Source organism: Pongo abelii, chromosome 10, assembly GCF_028885655.2.
Source record: "Pongo abelii isolate AG06213 chromosome 10, NHGRI_mPonAbe1-v2.0_pri, whole genome shotgun sequence".
Classification (NCBI taxonomy): Eukaryota; Metazoa; Chordata; class Mammalia; order Primates; family Hominidae; genus Pongo; species Pongo abelii.
In genome coordinates, this window is record NC_071995.2 from 75,737,228 (window position 1) to 75,763,416 (window position 26,189).

The following is a 26,189-nucleotide window of genomic DNA, read 5'->3' on the forward strand; positions in this document are numbered from 1 at the left end:
GAATTGCTCCACTGGAGTGAGAACCACCTAAAGAACACTTATCAGAAGGGTTAGAGATAGCGCCTAGGAGAAAGAGCCCCACTCATACTGAAATGTATCATCTTTTGCAGTGCTCTGCAAAGGACTCTGCTAGTACAGGATAGGTGTGTGGGGACCCAGTAGCGATGGTGCTGGCAAGAAATGGGAGAAAAAGAAGGAAATTTTTAGTTAGATGTGGATCTAAGGGCCATAATTAAGCTTTTTTTTTTTTACATCTGTCTTAGAAATTTTGTTTACTGTTCACTTCTCACATCCTGAAAAACAACTAGTTAGGTCTTTCGCGGTGGTGGAGGTAAGTTTAGAAGAGGCTGTGCTGAGTCAATGGCTTATTAATTTTGTTTTGCCAATATGATTAATGCAACTGGCATGGGGCTACGGTAATCCTTTTGTCATTAATAGAGGCAGAAATGCATAGATTGTTTATTCCCAGTTTGGTTCATTTTTTGTGCAGTGTAAGTAAATCTCAGAAAATACTAAATACTATAAAATTCAAGGTGCCTGAAATCAATTTTTGCTTTAATGTGGATATAAATTTCTACACAAATACTTGTGTTACAAATAAGTTTGTTGGTGTTACCAAATGTTCAGCCTGCTTTTTATCCTGCTGGCACTGGAGTGTTTACCCAGAGGAGATGTCACAGTAAATTTCAATCTAAAGCATTCTGTGCAATTTAACTACTAAGAAGCCATTTAATCATCTTTTTCTATCTACATTTTTATAACGTCCTTAACTCTGATGGTAATTTGGGTACTATATTGGTTGGGTAAAGAGGGAGGGAGGTAATAGGTAAGTGATTAATTACAGGGTTATAATTTCTGATGGAGTTGCTGCTTTTATGACAAAAAAGATGAGTACATCTGCAGGTGCTGTCTTTTCATTCCCTGGCTAAGGGAGATTTTCTGCAAACACAAAAGGAATCAAAGGTGAAGAATGGAACGAATTCTTGAAGTCATTCTTTGAGTTCTTTCTGTGGAACTTTAAACAGTGTTTTGTAATGATACTTCGTTTACTAGGCCAACTCACACAAAACTGCTCAGCTCATACGTAATGTACTAATAGTAATAGAATTTAGACAAACCATGGAGAACCATAATTCTGTAAGAAATGTAAAAATACTACCTTGGTGATGTGGCATAGAAAGACCCCCATCTCACTATAGCCTTGCCTTCTCATCGGTAAAGGAATGGAAGAGGAATGAATGTTTTCAATGAGCAGTATCAAGAGTGGAAAATGGAGTTCTAATGACCTCTTGGCTCCCTCACTGGTGTGGGCACCTAAAAAGTAGCCTTGGTATGTAAGATCTGCAAATAAACCAGAAACTTCATATGTATAGATAAAGATTTACGATTCAAAATTTTTGAATCTGAAATGTCAGCAGGAACACCTAGTCTCAATGACACAATGAGTCACAATGAGTTTAAATTAAAGAAAAATTGAAAGGTAACATCATAAATCTTTGTAGCTGAAGTGCTGGCCATGGCCCTGCCACCAAGTAATTGCTAATAGAGATTAGAAGGTCATTTATTTAATTACTTCAAGTGTTTATAGTCCTTCATGATGAATTAATTTAGCAGGCATAGTGTTCCACATTGGTGAAACAGAGCGCATTTAGCCTGACTCCTGCTTCATTGAGAGGTGAAGCATCTTTTTAATATTACTGAAAAAGTGTCATCTTTTCATGGTGTTTGGCATATTGTACACATTCAAAGCAAGGTACATTGAAATGGATTGAATAAGCACCTATTCTAAGCACTACACAACCAATCTCTTATTCAGCTTACAATAAATCACTAGCTTTTGTTAATTTAAGATGTGTAGATTTGTACTTATGTTCTACTTCTAAGTACAAACTCTTAAGATACTGCTTATATGAGTCTGTGAGTATGTGTTCCACTGAATGAGGAGGTGAATATCAGGGATGAGGTTGGTCATTCATAGGGTGCTTATCATATGTCAGGAACATGCATGGTCCCTTTTGGTTTATTAAGATAGTATCTTCCTACAACAATAAAAGCTGCTTTTATCTCCTTAAGAGTTTGGGTCTTGTAAAAATAATTATCTATTCCTTAAATATATATATATAATATTCATATATTTTATATATAAATATGTATTTAAAATATATATATACTATTATTCAAAATTAAAGCATTCAAAAGTGTTTGACTTTATTGGTTTCTTTTAAATAATGCCTCATCACCTTACTAAATCTGAACAGAGGAGCACATACTTGAAAGTTACAAGCTATATCCACAAATTCTATCTGAAGTGCTCTTCATTACAGATAAACTACAGATGTGTATCTTATAGGACTTAAAGAGAATACTTCTAATAATCTTATAGCAGTTGAAGAAAATACTTTTAAGGATCTCAAGTCAACTTGGATTAGTGTAGGACTGGGTGAAATTTAATGGCTTTTTTTGAGTCTTGTGATTTTTTTTTTCAGTAGAACTTTCAGCTGGTATTGGGCCATAACCCAGCTCTTGGCATTCAGGTTCTGGAATGTCCCAGATGGGAAAATTATCGTGGCATCTCAAACCACCTGAATGCCCATAATGGAGTGTTTTATTTTTGATAACATGACTTTTTGACCTTTGTTTGCACAATCAAATCCAGTGAGGTTTGCATATTGCTGCCCACTAATTTTATTGCTTTGTGGGATTATTTCTGCAAAACAAACCCAGAACAGTGAAAGCTCAATAGGTACAAATGATACTGCTATGTAATTAATCGTGACCTTGAACTGAAAAGCAGAGCATGGTAAATTTTACTGTCAGTCTAATTGCAGCAGTTTGCAATTCAGACAACCCTGGAACACTGTTTTATTGCTCCATGAATATTTTGTGTATTAAACCAAAGCATTTGTCACAGTCAATATTTTACTAGGTAGTGATAAAAAGATAGTAGGATACACACTTCAGAATCATGGCAAAAACGTGCAATAAGTATTTGGTGATCTGTTGGATGTATTTTGTTGCTGTATTCTGTAAACCAGAAAGACATGAGCAATATTATTGTGTATATGTAGAGGTATTTTTCTTTTATGGAAATGTTTTAAGATCGGTACCATCTCAGGTTTTCCCTTCCCCAAATCACTTATTTTACATATTCAGTTGGCCAGAGTTATTTTCACCTTGCCATGAAAAAGCTCACAATAAATTCCAACACATCACATCTGTCCTTCTATGAGACTTAAGATTACTTCAGAAGTGACATATTCTGGGTATACCATTTGAGATGTGAAGAATTATGTAAAATGAGAGAAATTATTGTATTAATTGATAGAAAGGAATAATACTGATATGGAAAAAGCCTATTATTTTAAGGGCTGCTCCTGTGATTTTTTTTTGGACTTAAAATCAAGTTTAAGCAGAGGGTTAGAGAAAGCATCATCTGCCAGTAACAATGAGTGCTTCATCAATGTCAATTCACATAGATCTGTTTTGTTCTTTCTCTTTCAACTGACATCAAACAGAAGCGTGGTCTGGGCATGCGTATCTGCATGTGACTGTGTTAGGTTACTTTAATAATTTTCCTGGAAACATCACCCACTTATGATTGCCAGAGCTCTGCAGAGTAGAAGTACTTTATCAATTTAAAGCTAGCCTAGTTCTTATTTTGCTATTTATTTCATTTAGTGTGCTGATTCTTTTCACTTTATTTTTGCATTTTCTTGCAGTGATGATAAAATAACATTGTATACAAGTCAAAAAGTGTTCTTCAGATTATTATTGCAGATGTAGACTACTTAAGATTGTTTATGTTGGAAACTAATTAAAAATCTGTTTTCTTTAAAGGAAATATGAGCATGAATCAATAAAAAAAGAAAGTTTAGTGAGGATAGGTCTAGCCCTTATATTTGTTGATTTTCTTAAAGAATGGCCTCATTAAATGAAGCCATTTAATTATTTTTATAAATCTACCTGACTTCCTTTTTTAGTGTATATTACATAAGCTATAGGGACCATGAGGGATGATGAGGTTTCTGAAACAACATCATATCATTTATTGTCAGCCAATCCTGAAGCACGGCTCTAGTAAGAATGAATTGTAGTGTCCGTTTCAACAAAAGTGGTTAGTCATTCAACTGTTGATTGTCTAAACTTTTCATTTTTGAAACATAGCCATTTTATAATGTTACTATATAAATCTGGAATTAATGTGTAGACATAAACATGAACATCAAGTTCCCAAAGAAACTTGTGCTGTGATTATAGCATAGTCGGATGCAGATTAAGACTATCCCTAATTTCTACCTCTGCTTCATTCTTCTATAAGATGATTCCACAAACAGCTGTCTCCCAGTTATTTTATCTGGCATCCTCTAAGGATGAATTAGATAAAGTGACTCTTTTTCCACTCAGAAGTGATTCTAGAAACTTCTTTCTCAGATTTGAACTTGAATAGAACCTCCTTTCATTTTTTCTCCACCATATCATACAAATCTAAAAATTCATATGGCGGCCTTTTTGCACCTGGCAGCACACATTTTTGAAGTATATGGACTTGGTATAATAGAAAAAACTGGAAATGGATAAAAGTGAATGGGACATATGCGTACTTTATGGTTCCACCATTTTGTTCTAGACTAGACTATGTGCTTTCTCATGATTGGTGGATTTAAGACGTCAATAGATATAGTGAGCCTTTATCTTCATATAAATGAATAGATAAAATATACAGTCCCAAGATATATAACACTCAATATATTTTGAACATTTTGAAGGCAGAATTATATGAAAATCTCTGAGTATTAGTTGCCATTAATTATGACTGTAATTATAATGATACTAATTATTATTAACATATAAAGTTTTCTCAGTTTTAATTCTGATTTTTCTTAAATCCTCTCCTCTGTCTTGATACTAACATGTGAGTTCTGGCTTTTATCATTTCATAAAGGAATGAATATACTAAGACTAAGATTTTTCTTCTAAAATATGTCCCATTTGTTTCTCTGGATAGCAGGCTGCCTGCTAGTGAGCCGGGCCATCTGATTTAATAGCAATAAGACAGGGTGGATAAAAATTTTTGTGGTTTTCTTACAGAGGGACTGACTAATTGTCTCCAAGACTGATTCTAGTTCAGGAATATGCAATGCCTGGGATAAGAATTAAATGAAACAAAGCCGATTTAATGATATGTTACAAAAGTGGTAGACATAAGGAATTCTGCCTATTTTGCATATAATTTTTTATAGTATGACTGCAAAGTTAAAAAAATCAACATATTTGATTTTCTGAGTATATTCTGAGGACCAACAGCATCACTGTCATCTGGGAGCTTATAAGAAATACAAAGTCTCAGGACCTGCACTAAACCTACTGAATGGGAATGTGCATTTTAAGATCCCCCGGTGACTCTAATGCACAGCAATATTTGAGAACCCTTGTCCTACAGACTGTTTCTGAGAGCACCTCAGGAGGATTAAGTTTTAGTTACTCACCATTGTGATGTTTTCAGTGAGGTGGCCTTTATTTTCTGTCTTCTGGTTTCTGTCTCCCTAACTCCATTCCCAGTATTTCCTGGAATCATCAGCCAAATAAATTACTTGCACTTGGATCATTGTTTCGGGGTCTGCTCTCAGGAAACCTAAACTATGACATTCTATATCTACAGTTCTGGTATTCATATTTGTTTCAGTCAGCTAATGTTGGACTCTGTTAGCACAGCTGTTTGGAATTTAAACTTTTCAAGAATTCTTTCATCCTTATTATTCATTCCTATTTTATTCTTGGATATCCTAAGTGCATACCCAGACTAATGATAATGTCAACACCTGTTCAGTATGGTTGGTCATTTTTAAAAATAAACAGGCAATTTATGGGTGACCCACACAAAGAACAGCTGCTGCCATCACTCACGCCCTCTCCATTGTTGATGGCCTCGGCAACTGACATTGTCCCAAGCAGCTGCTGACAGAGCTGCCAGTACCTCTTTCCACATCCTACCTTTATTCTATTCGTTAAAAAAAAAGATACAATTAGGAGACGTTTATTGAATCAGATATTTGGTGCTTGGAATCTGGAGTGGGTTTTCAGGCAAAATTTTTCTATTCGTTCCCCTCTTCTTCTTAGAGTTCCCTGTGAGGAAGCTATATATACATGAAACAGTGACTAAATGGGAAAAAATGACTGGCGTTATAAAAAGAGTATGTGTATGAATGTCTCTACTCTCCTAAAAGTGGATCATTTCTAAAAAGCTTTAGTACTTTAGGTCCAAAAGCCAAATCTGGGTTTTTGAGTCCCTCAAAGCTGGAATCACCACTACACTGAGCAAACCAAATACTAACCAAATTAGTTGTGTGGCTGAAGATGGACAGAGCTTTCCCAAAGACGGGGACCCTGTTAGTTGAGCTTATCACAAATGAGCAATACATTGAAAAGAAGTGGTGGTGCCCATGACTCTACCTTACTTCGTTTTGTGCTGCAATAACAGACTGGGTAATCTATAAGAAATAGAAATTCCTTGGCTCACAGTTCTGGATGCTGGCAAGTCCAGTGTTGAGGTGCTGGCACCTGGTGAGGGCCTCTTGCTGCATCATCACAGAAGAAGCAAGAGAGAGCTATAAAGAGCAAGCGGTGGCTGAAATCACTCTTTTACAACAGCACTAACCCAACCATGAGGATGGAGCCCTCAGTACATAATTACCTCTTAAAAGTCCCACCTCTTAATACTGTAATAATGGCAATTAAATTTCAACATGAGTTTTGGAGGAGGCTAACATACAAACCATAGTACTACCTTTAGCAGAAACAACCACTGCCTCCTAATACAACATGGCTTACTATTTCACTCAAGACCTGATGAAACTAGCAATGTCTTTGGGAAGATCCAGTAAAACATAGTACAGCAAAGAGTTAAAAGCACAGAATCTACAATAAGACCACTTGAGTTTGGTTCTTGAATCTGACACTTTGTCAAATTACTCAACTTCTGTCTTCCTCCAGTTTTCCCATTTGTGTTACTTCTTAAAATGATAGTTACAGCAGTTGAAAGAGTGCTTCACATGTGAAAAACAATAACTGGTAGCTATTGGAGGTGGGCTAAGGAGTTGGTTGTGTTCTGTCTTCTGGGGGCAGACTCATTACTCCTTTCTCATCACTGACTTAGTATGGGGCCCCAGCACTGCTAGTGTTGAATGGCTTCCTAGTTTGCTCAAATCACGGCACCCCATTTTAGATTTCCCTCTCCAAACTGCATATAACAAATGATTTAAGCACTTTTAATACCAGGCTCCCCTAAAAGTGAAGGCTTTCTTTATTTGGGGATGGGGTGGGAACACACACACACACACACACACACACACACACACACACACACACACACACACGAAAAGATGGAAGTGTAACTAATAAATCAATCCTTGATTCTCCACCCTAGCCCCAGGACAGAATTTCCCTGTGGGTCTGGTCATTCTTCCTGGCTTCTATTGAGCTGCATCTTAGTGGTTCTTTTAGGCCATGACGCTGTCTGCTGGTTCCCTGGAGAGAGTCAGAGGAGAATTAGTGCTCATGATATTTCATCCTAATATATGGATACAACATCAATCACCTGTAACTAGAACTCAACCCTAGAGCTAGTCAGAAGAGAAGTCTATGTTCAAAGACTTTATTTCCCTTAGGATGACACATTTGATAAATCAAAATACTTTATGGTCATGGCATATTGACAAGAGCAAGGTTACCCTTAATTCATGGTACATTTTAATAGTGTTTGCTCTCTAAACCCTAAATATTGGAGTTTTGTTTCTATTTTCAGGAGGAGAAAAAGAACATTGAACATGGGAAAAATTCTCAATACATGAACTGACTCATGTTTTATCTTTACCATTTCCAAAGTGAGATAAAGAATGTAAAAACTATGTGATAAAGCAAACATAATAAAATGTTAATTATAGACTCTAGTGGCAGTCATGGAGATGTTCACTGTAAAATTCTTTCAACTTTTTTGTATATTTGATAATATTTATAAATCCACATGGGTAATATGTTAGTAAGATGTAATGCTTGTTTTCAAGGTATTTAGTAGCATAGCTATAGTTCCCCTGCCATACTTCTCCAAACTTGATTCTCCCTAACAATGTAATTTGGGGATCAAGAGGGCTTAGAGGATTTTTGAGAAGTTAAGGGAGGCTGGCCCAGGACTGCTATCACTTGCCTTTAAGCTGTACTATGTAGTCTTTTCAGTTGTACTGGAATGCTAACCAGCATTTGTTGCATGATCTGTATGGAAAATTTACTATGCATTTTCAACAACTTAGAAACCAATTTTAGGACTCCATCCCACATCTACTGATTTTTTTTCCTTAAGTATTTTATATATTCAATCATTTGTACATTCCATAGAATACTTTTATTGTGCTCTGATTTAAATCTGGGAATGTCAGTTCCAAGCATTAAACAAATGAAAAGAAATGACTTTTTATAGTTAGTAATTCTTCATGATCAATTTTTCATCTTTCATGGGATAAACTATCCTTTATAAATGTTTCCTGCCACATATTACACTGAATAGTGTAGTTGGTTAAAAATCAATTCAAAATGTGATGTTATGTTGCTTATTTAGAATCAATTTCTTATGTGTATTTTTGTATAATGGTAAAGTAGTTCTTTAGTGCACAGTAGGTATAGCTCTTTGCTAAGAATGTTCTCCAGTATATTCAGACATTTCTACATATTAGCTTGCTAGTTTCCAGTAAACTCGCCAGGTTTTGTTAAGTAATTGTTTCAGAACTTGAGATAGTTTTGATCCACTCGAATTAATAATTCTGCTCTTATAATGTGTTTTATATATTGGATTTTAACATAATATTTTGTTTGAAGAAGGAAATCAAAATAATTGCACACAGATTTAAATGATACAATATTTTGGCTGAACTTAATGTGTTTTGTGCATTTATGGGGTACCTACTTATGCTCTGTGATAGGCAATAGTAAAACTACCATGTTAACTGCATTACTAATGGGTTTATTCACTTATACTCATCACTTGTCCTTTGCATAACAGTGTGGGTTAGGCTTCTAGGTAATATGTGAATAGCAACATACAATTACAAAGCACTTTTCCTTGCATTTTCTTCCATTCTTACACTTTACAATTCTGTAATGCTATAGATCAGGTATTCTTTATGTCCATATGAGGGACAGGGACTTTCTCAAGATCATACAATTCACCAGGTTGCATCTTTTCATTTTGCTTAGTGGTTTCTTTAAATCCACTTGTATTTAGCACACTTTCTATGTGCATTGAAATTACGTGTCAAATTATTTCTTTCTTAATAACATCTAATTTACTAATGTGTTGTTAGAAGTATGTTTAAAGGACATTAATCTACAAAGCCTTTCTAATGTTTCTATTAAATTTTTATGCCACATGTGTTGGCATATAGTATACTTTCTTTGTGCAAATGTTTTTCAAGAGCTACTCCCCAAATGACTTTGAAAAGGTGTGAAAAATAGTCCAGATTTGGGAAACCACAGTTCTTTGTTGACATTAAACCAGTTTGATCATATTACACTTGTGATACCTGAGAATTTAGATTTAAGTTTCTCCTTCTATCTTATTAGAGCTGACAGATTTTGGAAAATTACATTAGGAAGTTTTATTAATTGTTAGGAAAATGTATTGTAGAAACCCAGGTTATATTTAAATTTGATAAGCTACACAAAGAAAATTCATCAACAGTCCACACAGGTAGGGCCATGAGTTTTTGCCAGCCCATCAGCCACCAGATAACCCACAAAGCTTGGCTCCCTGGTCTCTTAGTGGTGCCAGTGACACATGTGAGTACACGCATGTATGTGAGCCACCTTGCTCTCCTGTAGTGAAGCAGGATGTTCTATTGGACCACGTTCACATTTGGTATTTGTTCACCATGGTGGAAATGAATGGGAACTGGGGCCTGTCACAGAGGTGAGACTGCCAGCCACTTCAAGGCATATCCACATCATTTTTGAGGAAATATTAAATAAAATACATATGTGACCATTTAAGTGCCTCATTTACAGCACTTGATTTGTCTGACACAATGAAGGTAAGAATAGTGTTCTATATAAATGGCTGCTTTGTTTTTCCACTTTGATAAACATTCTTAAAAAGAGCTTCATTTACAAACATTACACTTTCCTAACATTTGTGTTTTTGCAAATGCTTATAGTTGTAGAGTACTCCTCAAAATGTATACATTCAGTTCCAAGATGAGGCTGCCTCTTAAGAATGTCACCAAACCACATCAATAATTCTGCCTGCTTTTCAAATTTTGCTGCTGGTAATTAATTTCTACTTAATGTTTTTCATTAAAATTAGATGTTCTCCTTTAAACTCCTACCAGCTGCTTGATTAGACAATATTGTTAGGTACGATGTAGCAGTTTTACCTCATACTATCTCAGTAAGTAAGGCCTCCATCTTTTAACAGTTGCTGGTATTGGCAAATTATAATGTTTGTAAATAACAGATAAATAACACCTTGTATGTACATGTTATTTTCTAATTAACATTGGAAAATGATCTGGGGTTATACTTTTAAAACAATGTGAACTTCGTAATTAAAGTGTTAATCTGCTTTGCTCTGTAAAATATTTTTAGGTAATTATGAATTAATATAGCATACCATGTTGTTTTGGGGGAAAACTACAAAATGAGGACAAATAAAGATGTACCCAGACATTTCCGAAGCACTTACCATTTTATGAATTTCTTCCATATCCATCATCAGGTTCTAAATTAGTGGTTTGACTAAATATATGATACTAAGTATATGTGGATATAGCAATGACCTTTTAAATGCCTGGCACATCCAAATTTATCACTCACTTTCCTAAAACTCTGATGACTTTTTTAGCACAATCTGAGCTCTTTAACATGGCCCATGGGACCTGGCATAGTCTCATCCCATTCCCCCTCCAACTTGGTCTCCTGCCACTCTTTCTTCAATTCATTCTCTTCCAGACATATTGACAACCCATCTCTAAGTTCCTTGAACAATGCAAGTACAGTACTACCTATCTTCTTACCTTTAGGCCTTTGTACTGACTACCCCTTCTGCCTGGAATACTCATTGCTCTATTTTTTGCATGGGTGGCTGTTGCTTCATCATTCATGTATCCAGTATTACTGTAATTTCCTCAAGAAAGTGCTTTCCCACCACTCCATCATTATGTTCTATAATAGCACCCTGTTGTCTGCCTTCTTAAGAATGATTCAGTTTGTATTTTTACTCATGTATTGTTTGTTTGCAGTCAGCCTCTACCAGGTCAGGGACATTGCTTGTCTCATGCATCCTCGTATTGATGCCTTGCATATGATACATACTCAGGAACTATTGCTATGGCACAAAGAAGAAAAGCCTATGTGGGTACATAAAATGCCATTTATTCAGCAAATGTCTTATGAGGACTTATCAAATTGGGTTGTGATTTTTTTTTATAAAAGGTAAACAAAAAAGATAAGCTAAACACTGAGCTTGCTCCAAAGCAGCTCTTACATAGCATACCAAAAAAAAATTTTTTTTTTTAATGAAAATCTTAAAGCAGAGTCTCTTTGGTTAGATTAAATGCTTATGGGTATGCTGTCTCTACATACCCATGTACCTTTATTTCTTCCTATGAGGGAAGGGCAGAACTTTCAAAGCAAGGCTATCAAAGCAGCCTCCTGCATTTTCCATTGACTCTCCATATCCTTCCGACTCTTACAAGTGAGAAAAATGACAGGTTTAAATGTTTTATAATTTCCATTACAAATTACCTAGCTGTTTAATTATAAATTCATCCATGATATTTTATAGGCAGAAGTGATGGCATACTTAGGATTTAGAATTTTGGATACAGAGAGTATGTGCTACTTGGACTCTCAATCTATATATGGGTTGTATAAAAAATTAAAGGCTAAAGTTATTTAACATTTAGTATTTGATTTCCCCCCTCAAAAAAATGTAGGGTAAAAGGATTGTCAAATTTTTTTTAGGTTTTGTAATAATTATGCATGCCTCCAGCTACCATGTTAGCACAGAGTCTGGTATCTAATTCTTGAGTGGCATTCAAGAATGCCTGAGGGATGATACAACTGAAAGTAGGGAGGGGCAGCCTCAGTCCTGCTACACATCCAAGACAAGATAAACCCCATTCTCACATGTCTATGCCATTGTTTTTTTGCTGGCAGATGGTGCTGGCAGGTGTTTCTGCATTGCCTGACTGGTGATGCCTGTCTATTGCTGGTCCAGGATGGTCTCAGAGAGAAGATGATCCTGCTTCCTAGGGCTAACCTGGACGGTACTTCAGCAACTGTAGCTGCAGTGCTCAGCATTCATCCTCTTCAGATCACATAACCACCTCCAAGGTATCAGCTGGCACCAGAGACCCTGCATCAGACCTGTTTCCAGGGTCTTCACTCCTAAATGTCAGCCACCATTTTTCTTTTCTACTCTCAAACACAGCATGTTTGATTCTATTTCTTTTACCTGGGTAGCAGTCTTCTAGGAAAATTTCCTAGGACCCTAGACAGAATTGGTTTCAATAACTCCAAGATAAATTCCCAGAAAATCTCTTGTTAAGAAAAGAAAAAGACAAAAATGAAAACACATTATTCTCTGATAGGACGGGGGAGGGGTATGGACGGTTTGGGGATGAAACTGTTCTACCTCAGATCATCAGACGTTAGATTCTCATAAGGAGCTCGGAACGTAGATCCCTTGAATGTATAGTTCACAGCAGGGTTCGTACTCACTCCTACGAGAATCTAACGCCTTGGCTGATCCTACAGGAGGTGCTCAGGAAGTAATGCTCCTCACCTGTCACTCAGCTCCTGCTGTGCAGCTCGGTTCCTAACAGGCCACAAGCCGGTACTGGTCCAGCCTGGGGGTTGGGCACCCTTGATATAAAGTATATGATGTCAATAGGCTTTTCCATCTCTTTACCTCTGAAATACTTAAATGTCTATTCTTAAAAATTTGCTGGCCGGGCACAGTGGCACATGCCTGTAATCCTAGCACTTTGGGAGGCCGAGGCAGGCGGATCACGAGGTCAGGAGATTGAGACCATCCTGGCGAACATGGTGAGAACCCATCTCTACTAAAAATACAAAAAATTAGCCAGGCGTGGTGGCGGGCGCCTGTAGTCCCAGCTACTCGGGAGGCTGAGGCAGGAGAACGGCGTGAACCCGGGAGACGGAGCTTGCAGTGAGCCGAGATTGTGCCACTGCACTCCAGCCTGGGCGACAGAGCGAGACTCCATCTCAAAAAAAGAAAAAAAAATTTTGCTGTAAGATTATGATTTACACTGATAAATTGCTCCTGGTACTCTATTCTGTATCTTCTTACAATACCAATTGGCCAAAAGTATTAAGATTTTTCCCTGGAAGAGAAACTTTATTTTTGATGCTTGGGAAAGCACTTTCCCAGATAAGAGAATGAATATTATAATCAGCTTTTTATATGCTTCTTTTACATGGTAAGATTCTTTCCAAAATTCAGAAAGACTAGGGTTTCATTAGCACACACTGTTGTTTTATTTTTACTCAAAGATAATGGGCTTTTCATACACTTGTTTACAAACATAATTAAAAATGGGCTTTTGTAGAGAGGAATTCAATTCTAATAGAATGTTGATTAACTGAAGTGTTATTTGTTTTTTTTCTTAAAGTCTTAGCATCTACTAGAAGTTTAGGATTTTTTCCTAAGAGAAAGTAAATCTGGAACAACTAACTGTTGCAAAATAGGAACAGGAGCTTGGCAAAGATTTGAAAGGTCTTTTCGTGCTGACTAATACAGTATCCACACGCCACATGTGGCTGTTTAGATTTAAATTAATCAAAATTAAATTAAAAATTCAGTTCTTCAGTTGCACTAGCTGTTTCAAGTGTTCAATCATCATATGTGACTAGTGGCTGTTATGTTGGACAGCACACATATAGAACATTTTCATCCGTGCAGAAAGTTCAATCGGCTGCTGAAATGTTCTGGTGAGAATACAATGTAGAATGGGAAGTTAGGAGAATCAGAATCAGAGTCTGATCAATGAAAGTCAGAGGAACAAGAACAGTTATGGAGTGTTTGAAAGGATTTTAGAGGTGAGTTAGACCCATTACTAAATTAGTGAATGAATTATTTATATTGCTTATTTTTCCTTATGTGAAAGTAACCAGAAGCTCCCAACCTTAAGAAGTATATACACAAGCAATGAATGAGATAATCAGTTTTGCATCATCTATGTAAAAAATTGTATTATCATAAATTATTATCTATAATAAATTATTTGATAATAAATTTTCACTGTTGAACCAATGTGCAGACTTTCCAAAAATGCTTTCCATGATCTCATGGGGGATGAAATGCTGTTTCAAATTTTCGAATACAATAAGATCAGCCAATAAATTAGTATCAGGGCAAAAGTATTGAGGTAAAAGGAAACCATAAAATACTTACAAAAATACATGCATAATATTTTCCATCATTTTAGCAAATGATTTAAAATTGTGATTATATCCATTTATATGATAGTGCAATTCATCTGTCACATGTACTTATTGTCTTCTTGCCAAATGATAAGATCCACAGAGCCATATGTTTCGTAAGCTCTTTTTGGACAGAAATTTTGCTAAAGCTAGAACAAGTAAAATGTTAATCAGCAAAGGAATCATTAGTTACGTTTATATTCCAAGCAGTGTTCTTCAAAAATATACATTATACAAGTTCATTTTCATTGAGTTAGACAACTTTAGTTACAAAATGTAAAATTAAAGGAGTCACAGAAAAGCTTGGTGAAACTATTACATTCGTTAAGAATGAAAGATTAGCATGCAGTTTAATGATACAAATAAGATGCATGAATAGTTAATTTGCCAGGAATGTTAAGATTTGGTAGACTGAAGTAGAAGCGTTCCATGTAATAGTTACAGAATTTTAAAGCCAATGAAAACCTTAGAGATTACATAGATCACTCTGAAAATGAGGAATCTGGGGCCCAGGGTGGCTATGTAACTTTCCCGAGGTTAACTGCTGGATAATGTTAGAGTTGTGATCAAAGACACATATATAATAGTTTCCAGTCCATCAAGTAGATTCTATTATTTTTAAATCAGGCTAATATAATGTTTAACATCTTACAATTTCCATATGTATTTTAAACATTAATTTGTGCACATCCATCATTCCCAAATTTAGCATACTTAGAAAAGATAGCCATAATGTCATGGGTCAGTAAAAATATCTATTTTGTTGAGATGAGGTCTCATTCTGTCACCTAGGCTGAAGTGCAGTGGTGTGATCACAGCTCACTGCAGCCTTGACTTCATGGGCTCAAGTAATCTGCCTCAGTCTCCTGAGTAGCTGGGACTACAGGTGCACACCACCATATCCAGCTATTTTTTTTTGTTTTTGGTAGAGAAAGGGTCCCACTACGTTGCCCAGGCTGGTCTTGAACTCCTGAGCTCAAGTCATCATCCTGCTTGGCCTCCAAAAGTGCTGAAATTACAGGTGTGAGCAACCACACCCAACCAATAAGTATTTACTGTTATATTTGACCAGTAATAGGTTAGGAGCAACCCCATGGGGCACTTAAATTGAGCTTCTTTTGCCTTCTCCTTGGCGCTTTCTCATACTGGTGTTCACGCCACACCTGATGTTGCATTTTTCATGGATACCTTTTGTTTCTAATCACAAGGTTTCAGGCACCTTAAGTCCCAAGCCCTAAGCATCCCTGTATCCCCAGTACCTAGCCTAGGGCCTAGTGCGGACTATCTACTCTGTGTTTTGAATGAATGAGTGATTATAATCTCCTTATAATAAGGACCTTAATTTGGTAAGTACTTTTAAAGAAAGTAATTCACATGAAAAGTACAGGTATGAATTGTGAAAATACATTTTTAAGGAAAAAATTATAATTTTAACAAAATATTTTTATTTGAGAGGAACAAAATTCTATAACTTTGATTCTGTTTGTAAAATGTTAAATCCCTTTTGGACTAGAGTTTTAGTGGGCTCTCTGCATACTGAGCACTAGGGAGTGAAGGCGGTGGTCTGAATGTTAGGACTGGACACAGCAGAGCTATACCGGGGAATGAGTACTAAGAGTCCTGTACCCTGGACTGAGCTTTCAAAGTGTTATAGAAGCTTCAATCTCCATCAACGCGAAAGCAGCCTGGATTCACAGAGGATACAGATAAAGGATCTAGGTACTAAGACAAAAATTACTCCAGGAAGGAAACATTTTATAATTTTGCTCCTGTAGGAAGACCTTGGCAACATGAAATAATAGGAAAAACACTTTGGGAAGAGGAAGACAATAGTTCAGATCCTGGCTCCATCACTTAATAGCTCTGTGAATTTTGTTCAGTGAGTTAATCACATTGAACCTCAACTTCAGACCTCCTGTCTTCTTCTGAGCCCTCCAAACTGTTCCATCCTCTGTCTGTTACCCAGTTCCAAAGTCACTTCCACATTTTCAAGTATCTTTATAGTAGCAGCCCCCTCTCCGTGGTACCAATTTACTGTATTAGTAGTTGTTCTCCCTCTGCTATAAGGACATACCTGAGACTGGATAATTTATGAAGGAAAGAGGTTTAATTTGACCCACAATTCAACAGGGCTGGGGAGGCCTCAGGAAACTTACGATCATGGCAGAAGGGGAAGCAAACACATCCTTCTTCACATGGAGGCAGGAAGGAGAAGAATGAGAGTGAGTGAAGGGGGAATCCCCTTATAAAACCATCAGATCTCATGAGAATTTACTCACTACTGTCAGAATAGCATGGGGGAAACCGCCCCCATGATTCAATCACCCTCCACCAGGTCCCTCCCACCACATGTGGGGATTATGGGAGCTACAATTCAAGATGAGATCTGTGTGGGGGCACAGCCAAACCGTATCAGACATCTTAAATTGACTCTGAATTTGATTGTCCACCAAGTATATTTTCCAAAGAGTAGAGGTGAAGAGCACAGGCTTTGGCGTTAGCCTGGATTTGGATACCATTTCTGCTCTTCCCTAGCTGTATCACCTTGATCAATTTGCTTAATCATATTTCTCTGTAAAATTGAGACAATAACAGTCTTTTCTCATAGGGTTTTTTGAGAACATTAAGAGAGATAACTTATGTAAGCTTGGAACAGAGTAAGCCTCCATTAAAGATTAGTTTTATTGGCTACTGTAACTCCTGCATGGTACAACTAAAACATAACCTTAAACCTCTAAAAGGAAGAAAAAGTTGTCTATGTATAGATTAGAGTCATCTTTCCATATCATAAATGGCAAAGGAAGCCCAGTAGAGGCCGTGCACTTAAATTTGCACTCAGCACTTTTGGTCAGGATTTAGGATGGTAGAACTTGGATGGGTGGAGGACAGAGCTATGGATGATTCATCAATGATGGACTAAGCTCCTGGCCTGCCTTTTGCTTCAACAAAAGCCCGATAAAGTGAGACGGCTTAACAGCAAATTCTCCAGCAGAAGGAATGAAGTTAAGACCCCCACACCAAAGTTGGAGGCCGTTACCCTTAGCAAACTAACACAGGAATGTAAAACCAAATACCACATGTTCTCACTTGTAAGTGGAGCTAAATGATGAGAACACTTGAACACACAGAGGGGAACAACGCACACTGGGGTTATCAGAGGGTGGAGGGTAGGAGGAGGGAGGGGATTGGGAAAAATAACTAACGGGTACTAGGCTTAATACCTGAGTGATGAAGTAATCCGTACAACAAATCCCCATGACATAAGTTTACCTGTGTAACAAACCTGCACTTGTACCTCTAAACTTAAAGACCCCCACACTTGTGGTGGTTATTATTCACACAAATATGCTCATTCATGGAGATTATAATCAAGAGTTTATAAGTAAAAGCTTAAAAATAATTTGTGTATAGACACAGGTTTTTATAGTTATTAAGAAAGCAGGTTGTAGCATCCTACAGATCTGGGTATGAGTGCAAAGATCACTCCTTTTTCCTGTGGTTGTAGTTCTTTTAGCTTCAGTTTATTCATTTGAAAGATAGGAATAATAATAATACTCGACATCATCAGGTGATTGTGATAACAAAGGTGATAAACCATGTGAAGACTCTTGTATATTACCTGCTGTGTAAGAATGGCTCAGGAAATAGAGAAGGAGGAAATACGGTTTTCAGACAGACAACCTGTCTTCTCACCAAATTGGTTTCCCTGAATGCTGCTAATAGTCATTCAACTGGAAAATGTTGGGAGAAAACAAAATATATGAGATAAAAACTGTTTCCTTTGTGTATTTTGCATAAGCTTACTGCTCATTAAAATTTGTCTTCTTAATAAATTTCCTCAATGAATCATTTTCCATTTGAAACCTTATTTCTAAAAAAAGGTAGTGATTTGTTGGAAAAATCTGTTACTTCTGTCTGTCTCAAATATGTTAACATATTCATCTGTTTTATTTACTTCTATGATTGATAGGATGAATCTTCACCGCCATAGTTCCTTTTCAGGTTTTTAGGATTGTTCCCTGTGGGGAAATTTATAGTATGAGACATGTTTGTGATGTTCATTATTTGTTTTACGCAAACTCCAAAGTTGGAGACATTTCTAGAAAGTGTATAAAATATACAGTTCATAGTGTTATCTCTACACAGAAGGAAGAAGCTTGTAGTTGGAGAATAACTGATTTCTTGAGTCTATAGAACCAACCAATACAGATAAATTGAGGAACCTGGAAACATTATCCATAACAATTTGATCAGCCATATTCAAGTGTGTCAATTGATTTCAAAACCATTTAAACATATGACATATTATTCTAGATGCGCATGTTTAAAAATGTGTGTATCCAAGAGGCAATCCCATATAAATATAAAGATGTATGCACATGTATTTATATTAAGATTGAATTTATGTATGTGTATGTTTGTATACTTATATATGTACGTGTATCTATCTATATCCTAATGTATACATATATGTTTAAGTCCATATGTCATATTAACTTTACTACTGATTAATTAGAAAGTCTACCTGATTTTTGGTGAAATTAAATGTTACAAATTTCTGAGATGATTTGTAAATTGTAAACTATATTTTTCATTCTGATGAAGCAAGGCATGTTAAATAGAATTCAATGGTAGGTTGCTTCATTGTTGTTAGAAACTAGAAATTCTGGGCCACTTGATGGGCAGGCACCACAGGAGCTTCGCACAGTGTCTGTCTCCAAAACCAGCTTTGGATTCTGCCTAGCTCATTCGGCTTCCCTCCCAGGTTTCCAGATCAGAGAATTGAAGGCCAGCTGCTGCCTGTCATTAGGAAGCTTAGTGAAAGTCAACATGGGGCTGGAGACTGGCTGGCTGGGGCTGATAGTGCACTGTCTGCACTCTGGCTAAAGAGCCACCTAGAGGGGGCTTTGCTAAGGCTGCCTAGGACTAGGTACATATGTTCCTAATCTAAAGCAGAGAAGAAATATCAGTTTTAGGATGTTATATATTTTTTGATACATGTCAAAGCTGGGGACATTTGGAACAAAGTTCAGAAGACGAGAATGCTCATTCTTTGGTTTCACCTAAGCCTTTTTATGGCTGAAGCGAGGGGCTCTTTTTGTGTCACTCTGAAGCTATAATCAAAGTAGCTCCCTGCCCTTTACTTTTCCTACAGATGTCCAGTCGTGCTCACACAATCCTTTTTATAATATTGTATATGCTTAACCATTCATCCTTCCTAAAATTCAGTGATAACAATGATTTGACTTTATAAGGTGAAGCCACTTATGTAATACCCCAGAGTTAACATTTTCAAATACAAAACATTTATACTAGCATGGAAATTATAAAAACATATGTAAATTATACTGAAGGATGTGATTTAAAGGCTGTCAATATACATAGATGCATTTTACCTTAGAAAGTACACATACACATCAAAACATTCATTGAATATAGATGCCATTAAATTCTCTTACTTACGTTACAAAGCAACGGGCAGGTTCATAAACGTTGTTCTAGTATGTATCAACTGCAAAAAAACATATATTCCACAAAAAGGTTTTGAAGACACATGGGAGTGGAATGTGCCCACATTAAGAGCAGAGCTTTTATAGGACCACCTGTCTCCAGCCGGCTCCCAGGGACCACTGAAAACAGCTGCTACCCTCAGAAAGACGAGATGGTCTTGTTAATGATAACAATTGACCCTGGAATCTCATCCTCCTCGACCACCAGCGGAGGCGAAACCTGATGATGTCGCCATGGGTTGGCTTGGCCAGAAGTCCATTATCTCGAAGTCTTAGACACACTTTCCAAGCATCACAATCTTTGGTTTCTTTAATAACAATAGCATTTAATAATTCTTTTCCATGCCGGGCGTGGTGGCTCACACCTGTAATCCCAACACTTTGGGAGGCCAAGGTGGGTGGATCACCTGAGGTCAGCAGTTCGAGACCAGCCTGGCCAACATGGTGAAACCCCATCTCTACTAAAAATACAAAAGTTAGCTGGGCATAGTGGTGCGTGCCTGTAATCCTAGCTACTCAGGAGGCTGAGGCAGGAGAATCACTTGAACCCAGGAGGCGGAGGTTGCAGTGAGCCAAGATCGCGCCATTGCAATCCAGCCTGGGCAACCAGAGTGAACCTGTGACTTAAGTAAATAAATACATAAATAAAATAATTCTTTTCTTCTTACAGCAGTTACAACATCAGAAGGTAGCTTCATGGGTTCATTTCTCAAGAGAATACCCATTTTTTCTGCATTTTCAGCAAGGTTTTCTTCTTCTAAAACTTCAAGGGCTGCGATGGCCACTTGGCAGCCTAGTGGATTGCCACCGTATGTGGACCCATGTTCCCTTGGCTTAATGGTCAGCATTATGTTATCATTCCACAGCACCACAGACACAGAGTATCAACCCCCAGAAAGGGCCTCTCCAAGGAGGACTATATCAGGCCTAACATTTTCATGATCAACAGCTAGCCATCTACTGATATTAAGTAAACTTCATGTTGGCTAACACCAAGATGTATTCCATGGATGTCATTATTTTCAATTAAGAATTAGTGTTTAACATTCCTAAATTGTTTTGAGTGCTTGATTAAAATTTGTAGAAAAATGTTAAAAAAAAAAAAAAAAAAAAAAAAAAATAATAATAATATTGTAAAGCCTCAAGGGGTGATTTATTTTTTAGCCTCCCTTAATGGAGATAATCATATTATGTCCTGCAGCCTAGCAGTTGTTACTAGTCATTTGGTGTGATATCTTGGTCAGTGCTCCTGCATGTGTTGTACTTGTTCACATACGCTAAATTGCTAAATTCTCCTAAATTCCTCCAAATGTTTTGGCTGGATGATTTCTTCTGGCAGTAGATTACCCAGGTTGTCTGTATATTGGGCATTCTGAATTTGTCCTACATTTATCAGATCATTTCATACAGTGGCATATTTTTGTTTAGCAAAGCCTATTGAATAAAAAGAAAAGGCTGACATTTAAATGGAAAGGCCAGAGGCTTTAGAAAATACCAGAGGAATTCTACAAATATCTTTTCTCAGTGGCCTAGACAATTGGGATCTAATTCTTCTTGTGCAGCAGATGGAGGTGGTGAAAACTGAGCTGCTAAATGGCATGAGTCTCTAAGTTAAAGGGCTTGGTGCTGTGCCACGCAAACAGCCCTGCTTTTTTCTAGCCTGTAATAAGCATACAAGCCAGCTTTCAGGGAAGAGTGGGCCTCTCAGAGAAGAGAAACCCAAATCAACCCATGGGTGTCTAAAAATGATTATAGTTTAAAAAATAATGAATCTGCTTAAAAGGAATGCTACTGTTACACCAAGACTATTAACACATTAATTCTATGGTATGTATATGTATGAGTGTGTGTATGTGTGTCTGTGTGTGTGTGTGTGCATCCGTTAGGGTTTAAACAGTATAAAGCTGATAAAACTTATTTTTAACACATTTGCCTCTTCTCTCTCCCCTTGTTCTCTCCCTGTCTTTCTCTCTTCCAAACAGCCAAAGTGTTGTTCTCCCTTGTGTTTTTATTATTATTATTATTATTTATTTTATTTATATTTTAGACAGAGACTCACTCTATCACCAGGCTAGAGTGCAGTGGCACGATCTCGGCTCACTGCAATCTCCACCTACCAGGTTCAAGCGATTCTCCTGCCTTGGCCTCCCCAGTAGCTGGGATTACAGGTGCGTGCCACCATGCCCAGCACCTGTAATCCCAGCTACTTTTTTTTTTTTTGTATTTTTAGTAGAGATGGGGTTTCACCATGTTGGCCAGGATGGTATAGATCTCCTGACCTCATGATCCACCTGCCTCGGCCTCCCAAAGTGCTGGGATTAGAGGCGTGAGCCACCACACCCAGCCTCTCCTTTGTGATTTTTAGAGGAGGAGAGATTTATTTTAGATGAAAGGAAGAGAAATTAACTGCGTAGAGCTTATTAGTTTGTCAAATGTCTTAATGTTCATTTCTCAATATTTTTCTCTAAAATCACATGATTCTTCTACCTTTGCAATCCTAAACACGTGAAACTTACGTATATACTGGCCCAGCTTCTGTCACATGGTGTTTACTACTAATTTTTGAACAAATTTTACATAATATATATTTGTTCTCATTTTCACAGGTCTACTTAATGCCAATGACTAAAAAATTTATAAAATGAAAATCTAAGTCCTCACGCTTCTTGTAACAACAACAAAAAACCCTAATAAATTTCACATCTTTTAGCAGAGGAATTATGGATATTATCTCACATATTTACAATTGTAGGCACTTTATTTAATTATTCCTATTACCCATGGGGGATGTGGAGGTGGGGAGGAAGTATCTGGTCCTCTGCATTGAAAGTATTATCACAGAGAAAAGAAGATCCACTCAAATTTTCATAGTTATCTATCTGTGCTAGAAAAAAAGAAAAAAAAATCAGTTTAGCCCTTCTTCCAGGGCTTAAGTAAATGTGCCCAATTATTTCAACCAGTTTCCACTGACCTGTCAAAAATCCTTGTGTATGATAATGGTCTGCCAGCAGCAAGACTGGACAGAAATACTGTACAGTAATTGATTTTGTTAGTTGAACATCTGGCAGAACAGCCTGGATGTTTACTTGGAAGGAATGTTCCCCAACTGGACTAAGTTTGCTATTGGGTTTTAGGGCATTAACATGCCAGATTAGGGTTCTCTGGGCATAAAACACATAGAAGACAACAGGCGAGTGAGTCATAAAAGAAAATGAAAAAGAGATGAGACACTTTTCACATATGCACCGAAGTTAGAAGACCATTTTTTTTCCCCCAGGATCTCCTTACTGGAGTTCAAAATGGTAACCAAGCAACATACAGTAGAATAATCATTTTACTTCATATAATTTGTAAATAGCCATTCTTTTTCTTAAATGGAGTTTTGCTTTAATAAATTTCAGTAGGTAAATCTCCATTATGAGAATAAAATAATTCATTACCAATAACTATAATACTTTTAAATTGCTTCTGTGGTAGAAGATCCTGTCGATTGGAATGCAGTACTGAGAAAAGGGATAGTGTTCTTACATTGTTGGTGCACATATAAATTAGTGGCCATTATGGAAAACAAGTATGGAGATTTCTCAAAAAATTAAAAATAGAATTATCATATGATCAAGCAATCCCTCTTCTAGGTATATGCCTAAGGAAAATGAAATCAGTACCTCAAAGAGATATCTGCACTCCCATGTTGATTACAGAATTATTCACGATAGCCAAGATAGGGAAATAACCCAAGTGTTCATTGATGGGTTAATGGATAAAGACATTGTCGTATATGTATATTATGGAATATTGTTCAGCTTTAAATAAAAAAGAAAGAAGATCTTGCCATTTGGGACAACCTGGATGAACATTATGCTAAGTGCAATAAGCCAAACAGAGAAAGACAAATACTGCATGATCTCACGTGTATGTGATATCTTAAAAAATAAAATACATAGAGGCAGACAGCAGAAAATTGATTACCATGGTTGGGAAGGTGGGAGAAATGAGGAGATGTTGATAAGAGGGTACAAAGTTGAAGTTATCTAGAATGAGTAAGCCTAGAGACCTAATGTAAGCATAATGACTATAAATAATAATATTGTATTGTATACTCAAGATTTGCCAAGAGAGTAGATTTCAGTTCTTCTCATCACACGTATAAAAAATAACAGGGAGAAGATGGATATATTAATTAGCTTGACTGTAGTAATCATTTTACTATGTATATGAATATCAAAACATCATGTCATAAGCCCTAAATATATATAATTTTCATTACAAAAAGGAACATATTTTACCAATTTTTATCTTCTAGTCTAGTTACTTAAATATAGTAGATTTTAAACAACTATTGAGCAAATACCTTCATCATTTATACTTATTTTGCCACATAGTTTATAGCGTCATGCAAAAGTTTATAAAGAAATAAACCAGAATATAAAAATATGAAGTATATTTTCTTTGCCATATATATGTTTAACTTGAATATTTGTTATGTTCACATTGTTCTAATTAAATCTATGACAGATGCATTTGCCTAGACATAAATATTATGAAAGAAGAATTTTAAATTGTATGTGTTAAGTAGGAATACAATTACCTTAAATTAAGAACATTGTGGATTGACTGGACTTATACTTTTCATTCAATTATCTGGTCCATTCTAGCAATCTGTGAGCAATGTGTCATTTTAGTCAGATAACTAGTAGTGACAGTGAGGCTGGGCTCTGGGACCAAGCAAATCTGGGCCTATATCACAGCGCTGGCACTTTCCTGGCTGTTTGACCTTGCATAAGAGGCTTGAGCTCTCTGGGTCTCTTGTATTCACTGAGGATAACAATTACACCAGTTGCTGGGAAGATAAATGAGGCAATGTATTACATTTTTTGTAAGAACTCAAAAATGGTAGTTTTTGATTATTTGAGATCACATTAACTGCTTTTATTTTTTTACAGACACCTGTTTAATCAAAGTGTAGCCTTTTATCGAATGCATCTTAATATTTATTGCTAGATATATTAGAACATAAATATTGTGTTCATTAACAGTGACACAAATACTTAAGGTATATAAATCATGGTTCACATTTCTAAAATATCAAGTAAAATTGCATAACATTTTATTCTCAGATTTATTTTTGATAATCACATGTTGAAATAGTTTTATACAGGGTATATCAGAATATTTTAGCATATATTTTTACTTTAAAATTAAAGGTTAGCACAAATCCATTCATGAAATAATAATGACACTTTCTCAGCTTGCAAGGCACTCAAAGAACAAGAGAGAAAAACATTTTAATAGTTTTAATACAGAGTAATCAATTAAATGAAAGAAGTTTCTATAATGTACAGAGATAACATAGAGGAAGTAGTCATTAACTATCGAAGGAGTGGGCTTGGGTGACTTTTTGCAGGAAAAAAGTCACAGTTGTGTTTAAAGATGCAGAAACCTGAACTGGGTTGGCATTTTGGGGCATCCATGTGCAGTTTGGCTTTGTCAGAAAGTAAAGTAAATGGGTAGGGTGGAGAGGGGTACAATAAAAGTTGTTGGTAATAGTGAAAACATGAAAAGTCTTAGTCAAGGCTTGAGTACTTCTATGTGCATCCATCGAGTTCATCCTTTGCCAAGCCAAGAGAATGGAATAATGATCACTTTCTTTAACTCAAAGAGCAATATTCTGATAGAGATCCAAGTACATTATTACTCAAAATTGACGCACATTTGCTGGGTTTTAGGTATATAGTGATGTCTCACATGCAGTGTTGAAGACCTCATTTGAGGTGGGAGTCCTGAACTAAAGTAACAGTCCCTTTCTTCAGCCTGTTTTCTCTTTGTTGCTATAAGCTTGGCACCACCAACAAGATACCGTATGTTGTTGCTCACTTCTCTGTATTCCAGTATCACATTGCAGTGGCCTCTAATCAGTATTACTCATATGATGTGAAATGACTTGCTTCTAGGCCTGTCTCTTCCAGTAAGCCATGGAGCCTTGATATCCCCAATGCAGAGGGCAGGTACTCAATAAATATTCAAACTCTTTATCTTCTAGGGCATAGATGAGGCTTAGTAATTTTCAATGACACTAAGAAAAATATCACTATTTTATCAGTTGAATAAGATTTTGGCTGGCATATTAAGTATGTAGGTGTTTATAATTCAGAAGATCTTGAGTTAATGTATTTCAAGGAGGAATTTTCA

At 36.5% G+C, this 26,189-nt stretch overlaps 1 protein-coding gene and 1 pseudogene across 9 annotated transcripts in view; one reads left to right on the forward strand and one right to left on the reverse strand.

Annotated features, from left to right (window-relative positions):
• Window positions 1-26,189, forward strand: part of NAV3 (neuron navigator 3) — a 924,032-nt gene that overhangs the window by 257,997 nt on the left and 639,846 nt on the right. The window lies entirely within an intron of this gene.
• LOC134759459 (ornithine aminotransferase, mitochondrial-like) lies at window positions 19,966-23,203 on the reverse strand (annotated as a pseudogene).